Source organism: Myodes glareolus, chromosome 19, assembly GCF_982192425.1.
Source record: "Myodes glareolus chromosome 19, mMyoGla1.1, whole genome shotgun sequence".
NCBI classification, from domain to species: domain Eukaryota; kingdom Metazoa; phylum Chordata; class Mammalia; order Rodentia; family Cricetidae; genus Myodes; species Myodes glareolus.
This window is the reverse complement of record NC_142044.1, coordinates 58,063,330-58,075,907: the sequence shown is the minus strand read 5'-3', so window position 1 is coordinate 58,075,907 and position 12,578 is coordinate 58,063,330. Positions and strand designations below refer to the sequence as shown.

The 12,578-nt window shown below is 39.6% G+C and overlaps 1 protein-coding gene across 2 annotated transcripts in view; it reads left to right on the top strand.

Annotated features, from left to right (window-relative positions):
- Nell2 (neural EGFL like 2) overlaps positions 1 to 12,578 on the top strand; it is a 313,225-nt gene that overhangs the window by 58,669 nt on the left and 241,978 nt on the right. The window lies entirely within an intron of this gene.

The window sequence follows — 12,578 nt, the reverse complement described above, 5'->3', positions numbered from 1 at the left end:
TGCTATCCCACAGCAAGTCATAGACAGGAAACTTACCTAATAAGCCAGGGCACTCACAGCTGTGTTCATGAGTATAGATTGAATGACAGTGCTGTCTTATAAGCACTTTATAAGCACTTTATACTTCCTGTCACACGTGGAAGGATCAATAGGAGAGCCAGCCAAAGAGGTGGAGAGAAAAAAGAAAAGTAATTCACCTATACCCTTGACATGTGTAACTATAGATAGATATACAATACTAAATAATACCTAAATACTAAGTTATAGAATAGAATAATGCAGGCCTGAAAATAGCAATTCTGACAATGGAAGTGTCTGCATGTTCACATTTTGATGCTTAATACTATCACATCTTCTCTATTTGTTGGAGGCCATGGGAGTATACACAAAGTGGCAACTAGTGTTCAACAGGCTGACCTACCAGATGACTGATCCTCTGATGACGAGCCCCACTTAGTATACCTGTGGGGTCACTGGCTGTAGATAACTGTTTGTCTCTGTAATTTCTCTCATAAGTTATTTTATTTCTCCCAAAAGAATAGCTTTGAGGGTTTTCCCACTGCTTGTGTGTTTATCTCATGAAAACAGTGCATCAACTGGGTGCACATATATATATGTAGATGATCAGGAAGATAACTTTTCATTAATCTGTATAATTTCAATATATAGAAAACATGCTAGGACATGCTTCATAACTAGATCTTTTGTTCCACAAGATTATAAAACACTTAAAGACTGCTTTGTTCTTTCTATTCAGATTAACACAAGAAAATAACAATTTCTTCTCAGGCAAACTTCACATAATTAGCTCAATTTTACCTCAGAGGAAGTTCAAATTAGACTAAAGCTTTTGCAAATAAATCTTAAGATAAAAGCTTTACAGTTATGCACAAGGTCAAAGTCGTAGGCATCTAACCAAGGTTATTTATACAAAATAGCTTTAAAGAATCATGCCAATACTTTGCCTGCCAAGTCTAGTTGATAAAAGACCCATGTCTCACAGTTTATATCACTGAGCACTGTGCCCCTGTCCTCTGGTCACAATCTTATTCCAGAAACCTTGAAGCTTTACATTGCCATGGTAATGGGCTCTACCCTTATCACTTACCCAAATGAATGTGCTTTTGACCAATGAAATATAACTGTTGTAATTATTAACAATTGCTTTAATTATTATTTAATTATTTTAATAATTATTGCTTCAGCCTCCTGTTAAAAAAAAGTATATTTAGGCTAGAGGGAGAGAGAAGCAGAGAGAGTTGGGACAGGGAATTGAAGCAAAGGAGAAACGGAGGTTACAGAGGTAGAACAGAGCTGGCAGAAGCATAAATAGCATGACTTAAAGAGCATGGGTGTGATAGAAGTTTTCTAAGTTCCCTAACATGAACCCTAGAAGATAGTTTTATGAGCTGGATTTACAAGCTATTGATATTTATTAATCAGGCAAGTCACATGACTATCTGTGTCTTCAACGGCTCATCAGTAAAGTGGGATAATACCGACAGCCCCTTCCTAGGCAATTGTAGTATTGTACATGAGCCCCTTGTTCCATCCCTCCCAGCTAGCTTACACCTGAAGTAATTACACAGAAATTGTATTAATTTAAACACTGCCTGGTCCATTAGTTCCAATTTCTTATTGGCTAACTCTTACATATTCATTCAACCCATCTTCTTTAATGTGTATTGCCACTTGACTGTGGCTTACCGGCATGAGTCTAACCAGTGTCCATCTTGGAGAGGAGAGCCATGGCGTCTGCCACACTGCCTTCTTTTTCCCAGCATCCAGTCCTGTCTTTCCCGCCTAAGTTCTGCCCTATCAAAAGGCCAAGGCAGTTTCTTTATTTGACCAATGAAAGCAACACATAGAAAGAAGACCCTCCTACACCAGGTGATTATGAAATAGTTTATAAACTCAAGGTGCTTTAGATATACAATAGTGTTAATGATCTTGTTTAGATTCAAGCAGGAAACATTTTTTATTTAGTTCTTTTTATTGGAGATCAGACAGCCTAAAACTTTTCAAAGCTTTTCTAAGTACCTAAGGCTAACCTTAACCAGAACTATGAGAAGAACAAAATGCAGCAAGATATAGAGAGGAGGATTCTTAGGTGCTCTCTTTCTTTGGGTTTGAGGGTTCCCTGCACTTCATCCTCAGCACCAGAGGGTAATTTCTTAGGGCTTGCTCTCCTCCAGGATCTGGCTTATGCTGAAGGGGAAGGCACCATGCAGACATCCAGCTGGGAACTGCTTAGTACCTTGAGAACAGGGTAGGAAAAGGGGAGCCCCATCTCCACACAATTACTGCAGCTTTCTGATGTGGGATGTCCTTCTTTATATGTGTTTCTTTTATTGGCTAATGAATAAAACTGCTTTGGCCTATTGCAGGGCAGAATATAGCCAGACTGGAATATATGTAAAGAGTAGGTGGAGTCAAGGAGACACCATGTAGCTGCCAACCCAGAAGCTTACCAGTAGGCCACAGCTTCGTGGTGATACACAGAATAACGGAAATGGGTTAATTTAAGATGTAAGAGTTAGTTAATAAGAAGTCTGAGCTAATAGGTCAAACAGTATTGTAATTAATACAGTTTATGTGTGATTATTTGGGTCTGGGAGCCAGGAAATGATCAAGCAGTCTCTGACTATAGCTTTCCCCTTGACACAGACCTCTTTTCAGGTACCCATGGTGAGGTTGAGCCAGAGTCAATGACATTCACCCCTGCCCATGTCAGCTGGGCTTTGAGCACTATGAGCCACACAACATAAAGGAAGATTGTTCCCAGGAAGAGTAGCCTGATCTATGACTCATCATCTGTCCATGCTAGGACATAAATTTCTCCTTTATGAACTCACTAGATTTTTCTTTCTCAGTGAAGACACACAACTCAATTAGCTGTCTTCCAGGTACTGTCCCTTATATGTGAGAGCCACTCCCAGCCTTCGTCCGTAGCCCTCTGCTAATCAGTTCTGACTGCACCCTCTGCTCATTATGTTCTCATGTTGAGTTCTGCATGGTCACTGTTTCTGGAGTCCCTGTATCAATCCTGTAGGTTCTTTGCCTATTCATCTTATTTTTGTTTTTAATAGTGACAAATTTTAATCAAACAAATACCACATTTGTGATATAGCAGATATTTCCATTTATGTAGAATGTAGTTCATTTTTAAGGCATTAATTCTCAGTGAGATGACAATTATGGAAGAACACAGTGTGTTCTCAGGAAGCCAGTGTGTGCTGCCTGAGTTCATTTACCATTGGTATTCAGTAGAGGTTAAGAGTAAAGCCTTGGAGACAGACTGCATGTTTAACTGATCTACCACTCACTGGCTTTGTGACTGAATACAAAAGTCCCCCTTTGCACTTGAGTGTCATCATCTGTAAATCCATATAAAGTTTTTGAAAATGTTAGAGAAAACAAGTGCAGAAACCCTGCAATCACAGGCGGTCAGCATTCTCGTTCTCATCCTCTTGACGAGACAAACACACCTTAAGGGTGCTGTGAACTCTTCAGAAGAGCTTGTGGGAAGACCCTTGACCCCAGGCTGCAGCACGATGAAGGGAGTGTCACCGGGGAACAATCAGGTCTCTTTTTTTTCCATAGCATCACCTGACCAGCTAGTGATAGCATCAGGATCCAAACCCCCTCCATCTGTTTGTCGAGTCTGGGCTGCTGCCCACTTTATAGTGATGTTTCCTAAGCTAGCCCTCAATGGACGTTCCACTATGCAGTTTTTCCTTTTCTCTTCCCATTATTATTGTTGATTAATTGTCATTCTTTTATTTAGTATGCGTATTATGTTATGTATATATATATATGGTATATATTGCATGTATTTGAATGTTCATTCCCATGTCCCATGTGCATGTACTTGGGGATGGCAGAGGAAGGTGCCAGATGTCCTACTATCATTCTCTACATTATTCTCTTGAGATAATATTTCTCATTGAACCCAGAACTCACCATTTTGGCAATATTTGCTGGCCAGAAAGCCTCAGTGTTCTTATTGTTTCTGCTCTCTCCCCCAATTGAATTACAGGTTTATGTCTGGCCATGCCTGGTGTTTTACATGGGTCCTGGGGATCCACCCTCAGGTTCTCATATTTCACATCAAGCATTTTTCCCTTCCAAGCCATCTTCATTCCCCCATCTTTCTAATTCTCACCCATATGTTTGGCTTCATCATTTGTGGACATGTAAGGGAGTTTGTGGGTATATCCTCAGGAACAGATAAAGCAATGTGAACATACAGAGAAATCAAAGGAAGAAACTCAGTTAATGGTCAAGAGAATAACACCATTCTTAATGCTCAGACAACAGTTTTCTGATGACTTTTCATAGGTATATATACAGTTGGCCCCAGGAAATAAGGTTGGGGGTTCATGACATGTGGTAGCATCTTGCCAGAGTAGACTTTAGAAAATCACATCACAACATTGCCAACTGCATGTGTCAGAGTTTGAAGGTCTTTGAAACAGTTTTAGAACCCAGGGTGCTTGTAATGTGGGGGACAGTTATGTGCAAGTGAGATTTTTCTATTGAATAAGCCAGGGACTTCTGCTATGTGACATGTTGGGTTTCCATATTAATTGCTTGTGTTCTTTTCTGTAACTGTGTCACTTCTAACGAGTAATGACTGGTACAAGCCCAGCTCTCCCTTTCTGGTTTATTATATTAAGGGCTTTTCTATCATCTACAAGAGGCTTATAGTGCTGATAGTGGGTGGAGCTGCATGACTTCGGGTCACTTCTTCTGAGCACATGTTCTCTTATGCAAGAATTCATGAGTTAGCATACATAATTCAGAGGATAAAGTGTCTGTCAGGAAACAAAGACTGGATCAACAGTATTAGCAGTAGAGATTCTGTGAGGCTACCTCTGTTCTGACTCTGGTACCCTTCCTCCAGGCTAATTGTAGTGAGCCATGGTTATCAGTCATGGGGAAGTAAGAAGAAGGCAATAAGTGATGGAACTGGAGATGCTAGCTCAGCTCTGGGATGTGCAGACTGAAGCAGAGCCTGTCAGTAGGCGAGTGTGTGTCAGCGCATAGGTTGGACTGCTTCTTGGCCATACAGCTTCCTCCCTTTCTACCTTCCCAAATCTACTCAAGCCTCCACAAGCCATGCCCGTCCTTTCCAGTGTCCCCATCTCCTCTCACATTGACTTCCAGGGCAGAGTTAATCTCCCTCTTTTTGGTGTTCTGACGTACAACACCTCTGCTGATTGTTTGCTTGTTTCATGTGTATACACTCATGCTAATTCCACATCAGACACTGACCAACATTCCTAATGCTTCGACACTTTTAATACAGTTCCTCATGTTGTGCTGACCCCCAATCATAAAAATCACATCAATGCCATTTCATAACTGTAATTTTGCTCTTTTTATGAATTGTAATGTAAGTATCAGATATGTGGAATATCTGATACGTGACTCCCAAAGGGGTTTCAGTCCACAGACTGAGAACCTCTGATGTAAAAGAAGCAAGTTATCACCAACTAGCCAGGATCATCCCTGGGCGAAACAAGGTTTTTGTCATTGAATGATATTACATTTTCGTACCTATTGATTTATTAGTTTGTTTGTTTAATATGTAATACGTGGGCATGCACATGCCATAGAACCTGGGAGGTCAGAGGACAGCTGACAGGAGCTGTTCTCTCCTCCCTCCACGTGGGCAGGTTCTGAGGATGGAGCTCGGGTTGGCAATCTTGGTAGCAAGCACGTTTACCCATATCACTAGCCCCATGGGAGGCGTTTTACAAATGAGAGTGCAATTAAAAAAAATAGATATCATCTCATGAGCAGTGTGTTGGATCCAACACATACATTGCCTGGCAGGCCTTGGAATGTCATGAGCCGGCGGGTATTAATTTGTAGGCTATGGCATGGAAATTAGTAAGACATAGACATCAGCAAGCGTGACGAAGGATGGCTTTTGAAATATGTATTTTTGATAAGCATTAGCTTTGGATATTTCTCATGTGTTAGCGTCTGTCCACAAGGAGACACTAGAGAGATGGCTGTGAAATGGGAAGAGCGGGGGGAGGGGGAGAGGTTGACGGTGGAGGTCACAGGCGACATGTGGAGTCACAGCAGTGTAAACGTGACCAATGGGGGAATAAAGAGGAAAGTAGGAGGGGGGGATGAGTGGGGTGGGGAGGTAGGAGAAGAGCAACAAGAACTAAAGATGCATGGAACTCCCATAATGAATCCTGTCACTGGATGTGCTAAGCACCAACTAGCACAGCAACCCCCACAACAACCGTCTCTACATAGACAATTGAAACAACATCCTTGAGTTGTTCTCCGGAGTGCAGAGAACCTGTGCCAAACATTCTGCAGCACGGTGCTGCCTGCCCCCCTGGCACCTGGTGAAAGCTGCCATGTGGCTTCCTAATCGTTCCTTCGACTCGTTTGTGTGAAATTTTACATGATTGGCAATGAATTTCTGCTAAATAGGTCATTACTGTCAAGGATTACATATTATTATATATTCAACTTGAAAATTCCATTCTCTATATCATGTCGTCATAAGTTCAATGCTTAAATAAATCCTTGACAAATGAAGGCAGAAGTTAACGATAGAAAGTATAAACATGTCTGTGATCTGGAATCATAAAATTTGTCAGTGCTTCCGTCGGGGTGGGCAGTGGAACTGGGCAAATGCTCAGGTGTCTCTGTGGATGCGTCCATGCCCAGTACGTTCTGAAACGTCATTAGCTCTAGCATGAGTGATCCAATTCACTAACAGGCAGCCACTGCATCAAAACAGTTGTAAGACAAGTTCTCTAAGAATAGTAGTTTCTGTGACGAGCCGTTCCACAACTGGAAACCTGTCCACACAACTTGATTGGTTTGGACGTGGACTGATGGGCCTGCCCTGGATTCTGGGACACCCAAAGGAAATGCAGAGCAAGAAAGAAGGGAAGACTATCAAGAGCATCTCAGAATTGGAAGCAGGTGTTAGTCAACCATGGTGTGCAAACTGCACTAGACAACAGCCTAATTGTGAAACTATGAGGTCCTCCCTGACAGTGCACCAAGGAGCCACAAGGAAGGCTCATTTGCCCGCCTATCTGAGATGCTGGCTTCAGATGGTACTGTCCAAAAGGAGGCTGCTATTAAAAATTAAAGCAAAGTTTACGTGAGCATCATGGGAGAAGACTGTAGGCTCAGGTTTTCCCGAGGATGCATAACCATCTCCATTGCCTATAAACAACCAGCAGATCTGTGTGCTTGTCTGAAAGAATGAAGACACTTGGGGTAATCAACAATCTGCTTGGCATTTCATACTTCTGAAGACTGTTTTTCAAAGTGAAAGAAGAGAAAATAGGTCAATACTTTTAAGATACTGCTAGCAGTTTCTTCAGTGACTGGAGAAGAAAAACATGTACAAAAGTAAAAGTTTGCTGAAAAAGCAAAAATAGATTTGTCAGTAAAAATAAATGAGAACATTCTCTGCAATTTCCAAAGACCTCTGTTTCCTTCCTATGTGTTTTTCAAAACTGTAGTTTCTTTCCAATAAACACAGTCTATGTTATAGATGTGGTATGATTACCTGGCCTATCTTCTCTATAGTTGATGAGATATTTCTCTTTTTATGAAATGGTCTTGGGATTTACATAAATTGGTTCTCATGGAGTTGCTATCAGAATTTTCCTGATATCCAAGTGTTCGTTATACTTTTAGCTTTGAATGCTCTATGAATAGCATACACAGAGATAATTTGTGGCAACAGCTTTGAAGATAAATATAAAAATGTCTTATAGCTTGCCATCATTTTCTGTATTAATCAACTTGAGGTGAAAAGATGACTTTTTTCTACTCCTTTACTATTAATTACTATACACTCTGGGAGAGTAAGGATGCATTCGCGTGTGAGGTTGATGAGATGTACTTGTGACTGCTTATGCTGTGAGCTGTTCTTTCGTGATGTAAGTAAGGAAAAATTGCTCTTGATGGCAATGTTTGCCTGGCTTAATGGTTTTGAACTAAAAGATGACTTTGTTTATTGTGGGTAAAATTAACAGGCTGACCTGAAAGCGCTGCCCCCTTCATTCTTTGGCAGTGTGCTAATAACATTAAATATAATAGCATTTATAAATTAAAACTTTAAATTACAAGTTTTACATGATTTAAACCCCCTTACTCGAATCTTGTTCTCCCTAAAATAGTTTCTATATAGCTATTTATCTCCAACAAAATTGTATTTCTAATGTGCATTTTTATACTTCCTCTATTCCAAGATGGCAATAATGAATCTTCTAATGTAAGTTTGCATGGGGGTTCATCGGAGAAATAGAGCTAAACATGGGACTCAGTAAACAGTGTTTGCCTACTTTCCTTCAGTGCCACATTTGCTCTTAGGTTAACTAAGGTGGAACCGAATTTATGTTTTAGTGTGTAGAGATAACCTCCTGGGACACAAATCTCCCACCTCCATGCTGAAGAAGTGAAAGAAAGGGTCACATGGTCACTGCTGTCGTGACTATTTACTATGCAATCCCAGTGGCTCCATACTATTATTTACTATGTAATCCTGCCTCCCTAGTCAGGGATGGTTCCGGGTCTCCATCCTGTTTTGACCATGAACAGTCATGAGGCTCCAAATCCACCATACAAATGAACCAACCCTTCTCCTCTTTTCTGTTGCCACAACAAACTGATGATCATGTGGGGACCAGTGTTGTGGCTGCTTGTTAGGCAATGTTCTTAGGAACGAGGCATCCAGGCAGTCTTGATCTGAGGGTATTTAGTCCTTCTGACTCAGTGCTACAACAATACTGTGGCATTCTCTACATTACTCATTTATATTTGTCTACTTTAAGCATATTTTCTTACTGTGAGGTCTGGTACTCTATTACATCTACGTAGATTTCATAGTAATATTGATAAGGAATGAAGATATAGATTTTTTTCCAGAGTGATAACTAATTAGTCTAGTGTCATTTAATTTCACCTTTTAATACAAAATGAAATATTATGTTAATATTAGAAGTTAATCTTATTTTCTCTTCTGTGTTATTAATTAGATAAATATGCCAGAAATATACTATATGCAACTGTTTTCCTATTATAAATGTAGCTTTTAGTGTACCTATTTCAAAAGTGTATTCTACACTTCATGTCTTCTTCTCACTATTAAGGACGTGCCTTTGCTGTCTGGAATATCCTCTTGGTATCTTAGAATCAGTTGTTAATTTATATTACAAACTTAAATAGGCTTTGTATTGGAACCATATTGCACTTATAGATTAAATGGTTAAGTTTTTATTTCATTCTCATGGTACTAACTTTCTTATCCAGAGTTTTGGCTTATCTTTCTATTTTTCACATTTTATGTTCTTTTCTTATAAGAGTGCACACATTCTTTATTAAACCTATTTCCACGATCCTTTACAGGCTGGATGCTAGCGAATTAAACTCTTTATTTTGAGTGATGCTTTCGAATTTGAAAGAGTTATCAGTTGCCATATTACTAGAAAGTCACATTTTTGTTTTGTACCAAAGGTGACTTTATTCACAGTACTTAAGGCAAAATAATAGAGTTTTTGATTCAACTTAACATATACCAACATTATTGTTGAAATTAACTCTACTTTCCTTAATTGGTAATGTATGTATGTATATTTCAAGACTTTTCCAAGATGTCCCTTGAGTGTCATTGCAATGTACTTTAATTCTTTGTTAAGGTCTTCAGACACAAAGACTATAAACTACTGAAATACTCTTTATGCCCCTCATCAGATTCTTAAAATGATCAAATCACTCACTAACATTTGTAGAGATCTTTCTATCATTTATTAATCCAGGAGATATAATTCAGTTCATTTAAAACAGTGGTTCTCAATCTGCAGATCACAACCATTTTGGCGTTTGAACAGCCAGCCCATTCACAGGGATTGCCTAAGCACAGATATTTACTTTATGATTCATGACAGCAGCAAAATTACAGTTATGAAGTAGCAAATAAAGTAGTTTTGTGGTTGGTGGTCACCACAACACAAGGAACTGTGTTAAAGAGCATGGCATTAGCAAGGTTGAAAACTACCGACTTAGAACTTGTTTTATTTTTCCCTCTCGTTTAGTGTGCTCATTTTTAAACAGCCAGTTGAAATTTTGTTTTGCCATCTCTATTGACAATGAGGTTAATGTTGTCTGCATTGCTTAAAAAATTGTATCTTCTCTGATGTTGTGGGCACTTGAATTCCATTGATTTTTTTAGTGAAAGTCTTTTATTTTCTCTTGTGGTTGAGCCATGTATTGATCTGTTTTATCACAACTGAAGTGGAATTAAAGCCATTCATAGTTCCCTTATTTTTTTTTGCCAATGACTTTTATCCCTTGATCAGTTTGAAAGGTGATGCCATATTTCCTTTATTCTTTACCCTTACAAAATGTCCCAATTAGTCATGTTTTTGCCTCATTTGTGCTATCACCTGTAGCATGAGGGCCTGGTTGTTGGGGTTTCTGTCCTGCCCAGTTCCCACAACTGGTATAACCCCAAAGAAACCACACAAAGGTCTATATTAATAATAAGCTAATTGGCCCATTAGCTCAGGCTTCTTATTATCTCTTGTAACTTATATTAACCCAATATTCTTATCTATGTTAGCCACATGACTTGGTATGTTTTTCAGTGGGGTAGGCCACATCTTCCTTCTTGGCAGTGTCTGGGAAGGACTGCGGAGGAATGGGCTTCCTCCTTCCCAGAATTCTCCTGTTCTCATTGACCTGCCTCTACTTCCTGTCTGGTTGTTCTGAATATACTAACTGCCTGGCTAATGGCCAATCAGTGTTTCTTTAAAACATAATTGACAGAATACAGAATTGTCCCACACCATTTCTTCCTCCTCCTCTTCCTCCTCCTCCTCCTTTTCCTCCTCTTCTTCTTCTTCTAGAAAACAAAAACATCCATAGTCCATTTTTTGGGAATGTGGGTGTAGTTTTCCAGGCTACTTTCTGCTGGTTTGGGGCACTTATAATCTTATGGGGACCTAAAGAAAATTTAGAGTTATGATCAAGTCGTGACTGGACTATCCTGTGAGTCTTGATATGTCAGGCAGCAGTCTTGAATCTGTTCTGGATGTAGAACTTAGACATCCGGGCCATCTGTTCCTACCAGAGGTTTTTCAGGTTATCTTCCTTGATAAAACCTGACTTTTCTTAACTCAGAATGAATCCATAGCCTCTCATTTTCTGTGGAAACAAAAGCAAAACCTCTTCTCTAAAGTAACATATCTTTTGACTTCAATTTTGAAGTCAAGGTATTCTCAAAATACCTATCTTGGCTTAATTCAGCAGCATTTATAAACAAATATCTTCTAGCAGCTGTTGTCCCTTCCTCAGCATTCAAACAATTCAAAGAGAGCATAATAACATACAGTATCAAGATTCTCTGTGTATTTTTTATCTTTATGTGGCATCATTTTAACCTTTCTTTCATTTTTACTCTTTAATATTTGGCTTTTTGAGACAGGATTTTTCTGTGTATCTTTGTCCTGGAACTCACTCTGTAGACCAGACTGTCCTTCAACTCACAGAGATCTGCCTGTTTCTGTTTCCCAAGTGCTGGGATTAAAGGTGTGTGCTACCATACCTTGAATTCACAGAGGCCTGTCTGCCTCTGCTTTCAAAGCTTTGGGATTAAAGCTATGTGCTACAACACCTTGAACTCACAAAGGTCTCTCTGCCTCTGCCTCACAAGCATTGGGATTAAAGGTGTGTACTACCATACCTAAAAACTGTCTTGCTTTCTTTTTTATTTTAAGGTCTTTAACCTTTTTTTGAAGCCTGTACATATCTTTAACACACTGTAAAACATTTAGAGGTTTTCTTCATCTTTGAATATCTCTTTACTCAATATCTTTCTTTTTCTGACCACATGAGTCTTTTATTTGCTAAGCAATATTGGTAGGATTAAAGCTGTGGCTTTGATGACTTGATCCAGCCCATTTCTTAGCTTTCTGAGATTTCAGCCTCATGGCTGAGGTACCGGCTATTGCCACATTTATTACCACAACTCTATGGCATTTGCAGCCCTTTCCAGCAAGCAAGTTGCAGCAGTGTGCTCACAAACCACACTCAAATGCTCCATAGTCGGACCGCTTGCCTGAAAGTATCAGAGTTTGCCCTGGCAGGACGTCCCAGAAAGCTGGCATTTTAAAACAGCACAACTTTTTTCCTGCTATCCTGAAAACCAAAAAGCATGTGGTCAGCTTTCATCAACACCATTTAAGTGTTTTTTCACAGAACCTCTTAAAGATCTGCAGGGTTTTGCAGCTAAAACTGAGTCAGGAAGCCTTTCTTAAATGAGAGTGCTTGCCTCTAGCAAGCAGAGCAGATTTGAGAAATTGCTGATACCAAGAAGCCATGCTTTACTCATTCTTTTCTGTCTAGAAATACTTCACGAGCTCTCTCAGGTTTTATGTGGATGCAGTTGTCCACATTGACGCCATTTTTAGCATGAGGGCCTGTTTGTTGGGATTTCTGTTCTGTCCAGTTCCCATAGCTGGTATAGCCCCAAAGAAATCACACAAAGGTCTATATTAATGATAAACTGATTGGATCATTAG